Genomic DNA, 3,374 nt, shown 5'->3' on the forward strand with positions numbered 1-3,374 from the left:
GTTTATGATACTTTCAGGAATCGATAGATATAAACTTAGTTTGGCATTCACTACTCTTGAGTTATCCTCGACAAACTGTCCTCCGGGGAAGCCTCCCCCTCACATCCACCTTCTGTAGTGATGGTTGGCTGTTCTTTAAGGAACCAAAGAGACCAATATGGATGCGGCCCAAGTTCAACTCATTCTAGACCCTTTTTGTTCTTCCTGTGTCTCCTGCTTCACTTTTTGAGAACTCCATTTGGAATTCCTGCGTCCCTCAGTGTCCTCTACTCCCTCATATGTTCTTTAGTCTTTCTTCCACATCCCCATCAATTTAATCTTTCTTACCCTCATCCTGGTCTCTTCTCTGCATGTGAAGTTTGGATTTATTTGAAAAGATGACTTTAGGGGCCTGGAGAGATGACCAATGGATCAAGAGCTCGTCTGCTTTGAAAGAGGACGTGGATTTGTTCTTTGAGCTCATGTCAAATGGCCACCAACCACCTTTAATTCCAGCTCCAGGGGACCTGACTGTTCTTGTGTCTGTGATCTCCTGTATTCATATCCTGCCCCCACCCACATAATTAAAAATAATACATCTACAGATGAGAAACAGGTTTCATTACGTTTCGTTAGTCAAAGAAAACCTGATCTTCTCTGATTCTGAGTCTGCTTGGATCAGTTTATTGGGTTTCCCCTTGAGTTCCAAGATCACCTTCCTGTTACCTGCCACTCTTTCCCCAACAGTCTGTTTCTCCCTCAAACTTCACCTCAGAGAGTCTATCTATTTCTGGCCCCTCTCCTTTGCTTCCTAAACATCCATCTTTTTTTCCCGTGCCATCCCTGCTCCTCTATGCCTCATCTCCAGTTCTTTTCTCTCCCTAAAGACCAGACCAGCTCAGGCCTGTTTGTTTTAGTCTACGTGACATCAGACTTACTGTTCACAACCTTGACCTTTCCGGCTTCCTCTCCATGTTCTATCCACCACAGCCCGTCTCCTCCACCAAAGTGTTCACACACAACACATCACATCGCACATTTTATTTTTTAGAGCAAAAACAAATTCCACTGGAAAAGATACTGGAGTTGTCAAAGGCCCTTGTGTATCTGACACAGAAAAACAAACATTTTCCCCCCAATCCTATAAATTACCCATCTACGTCCACCCTCACTTTGTGAATTTCACCTTAACAGATCTTTTCTACCAGATTATAAATGTAGATGTGGACATCAACATCAAACTTGATGAAGTACATGGAAGGCTTGGCTAGAACTTTGTAAATGATGTTGCCGATCTTTTTGGACCCGTCGCTTCTGGTGTACTGCAAACATTGACCTGATAAGATGTCACTGTTAATGTCTGACTTCACCTCTGCTGGAGGAGTCTCTGAAATGATACGGAGGTTACCTTCTGTGTAATCATCCAGGAGCTGGTAGATGTATAGGACTGGATCTTCTCGTAGGTGATGTAAAACCAGTCCTTCTTGATCGGCACCTGGGCTAGGACCACCCCCCTCCAGTTGACCTTAGAGCCATGTTTGCCCTCAAATTTATGCTCCACATCTTGGCCAATCATGGCACTTGCGAAATGGGCATCTTTCACTTGAGGAAACACTACTTTGTGAGGCAAGACCTTAAGCTTTAAAATCCTCTCATCGCTGTGAATTTCCAGTCCTTAGACACAGTCAATTCTGTCATACTTTCCCGGATAGAGAGAGGGATTTGTTGACAGTTGATCTAGAACAATGGCCTTCCATTGGGTGATGGGCTCATCACCTTCCTTCAATCCGTGGGAAATTCTGCAGCCCACAATGTCCCCCAGGGCCTGGGGCAATGGTGGAGAACACCTTTAATTCCAGCAGTTAAGAGGCAGAGGGAGGCAGACCTCTGTGAGATCAAGGTCAGCCTGGTCTACAGAGTTAGTTCCAGGATAGCCAAAGCTACCCACAGAACAACCCTCTCTCAAAAATCAAAATCTAAAGTTCAAAGGGAAATGAACAAAAGGTCCTCTCAGCTCAGAATAACATATTCAGACACATTTCTTCAGCCCGAGGCACTTTGACTCTGCTGAGGAACCTCTCCTTGAATGTCTAGGTCAGTGTGGTATTAAGTATCCCTGTCCCCACTTTAAGCAAGCAGAACAGAGAAAGGACAGCAAAGGAGCCAGAAGGGTGGCCACACCCCTCTTCTACCCTCTAACTATGAACTATGTGGCAACATCCACAAGTGTCTGCCCAGAGACACAGCACACCAGTCCACTGGCTTTCTGTACTGTGCAACCTGACCCAGGCCCAGGTTTATTCCGCGACGCTGTTGCATCTTCGACCGCAACTAGAGTCTTTTGTGTAGGCAACAACAGCCATTTAGAAATAATATCTCCTGGGGTTGGGATTTAGCTCAGTGGTAGAGCAGTTGTCTAGCAAGCACAAGGCCCTGGGTTCGGTCCTCAGCTCTGAAAAAAACAAACAAACAAAAAAAAAAAAAAAAAAAAAAAACCAAACCAAACAAAAAACAAAGAAATATTATCTCCTAAAATGCACAGGCACAGAGAGGAGCTTTGGCATTTTAGTAGGATTATGAATTAGATATTGTTAGGAAATTATAATAAACTCTTAGACTGACTAGCCTAGACAGTCCGCCAAGCTCTCAAACGTGGAAGACATCAGAACATACGGTTACTCGCTGTATGAGGGAAAACTTTTAGGTTTCTGGGCTACAAGGGTCCCCGTTATCTTCATAAATGTATTTACCGAAAGAAAATGTCCTAGTCGTCCAGATTCTGTCTTCGGAAACCGATCAGGCTCCGAAAGGCTGTTGAACAATTGTGGGGTTCAGGAGCTGAACTGGCTTTCACACCCCGCTGCGAAGATGGTGAACCCACCTTCAGGGGAGTCTCGCGCCCCCAAGTGGAAGAGAAGCGCAACCTCCGCCCAGTGCTCTGTGACATCATCCAGGCTCTACTTACGTCATAGAAGCCCTCTCAGGCCAGTTCCTTCCCTAGTTACGCTTAGAAACGTCCAGCATCTAGGTTTTAGCTTCTCATGTAGCCTCCTGGAGACCCAATATAAAGTCCCCACCCAAATATTCTGATGACACGAGTCACAGTCTGCCCAAGTAGCTCTTTTCATGCATTTTTTTCTGAAAAAGTCTTTGGTTTCTGAGTCACCAACATCCTTGGTGGTTATTTTCCCACCTCCTATCTTTCCTTTGGTTATCTTTAAGCCATTCTCCATATCAGAAATATTGATAGACTCTCCCTCCGAGGCTGCCCACTGGATAGCACCCCAAAATTAGCTTTATCAAAACCCACAATTAGAGGAGGGCCATTTTTATTCACACAAAGCTGGAATTTGACAGGATTAAATACCTTGTATTGAAGTCAATGGCAATCATGA

At 44.7% G+C, this 3,374-nt stretch overlaps 1 long non-coding RNA gene across 1 annotated transcript; it reads right to left on the reverse strand.

Annotated features, from left to right (window-relative positions):
• Positions 1-1,005: 1,005 nt before the first annotated feature.
• Positions 1,006-2,894, reverse strand: LOC134484533 (uncharacterized). Its single transcript, XR_010061980.1, has 2 exons — positions 2,730-2,894; positions 1,006-1,366 (listed from the first exon to the last, which is right to left on the reverse strand). It is a non-coding gene; the product is annotated as an uncharacterized LOC134484533 (long non-coding RNA).
• Positions 2,895-3,374: the final 480 nt, after the last annotated feature.

This window comes from Rattus norvegicus, assembly GCF_036323735.1.
Source record: "Rattus norvegicus strain BN/NHsdMcwi chromosome 3 unlocalized genomic scaffold, GRCr8 chr3_unlocalized_1, whole genome shotgun sequence".
Classification (NCBI taxonomy): domain Eukaryota; kingdom Metazoa; phylum Chordata; class Mammalia; order Rodentia; family Muridae; genus Rattus; species Rattus norvegicus.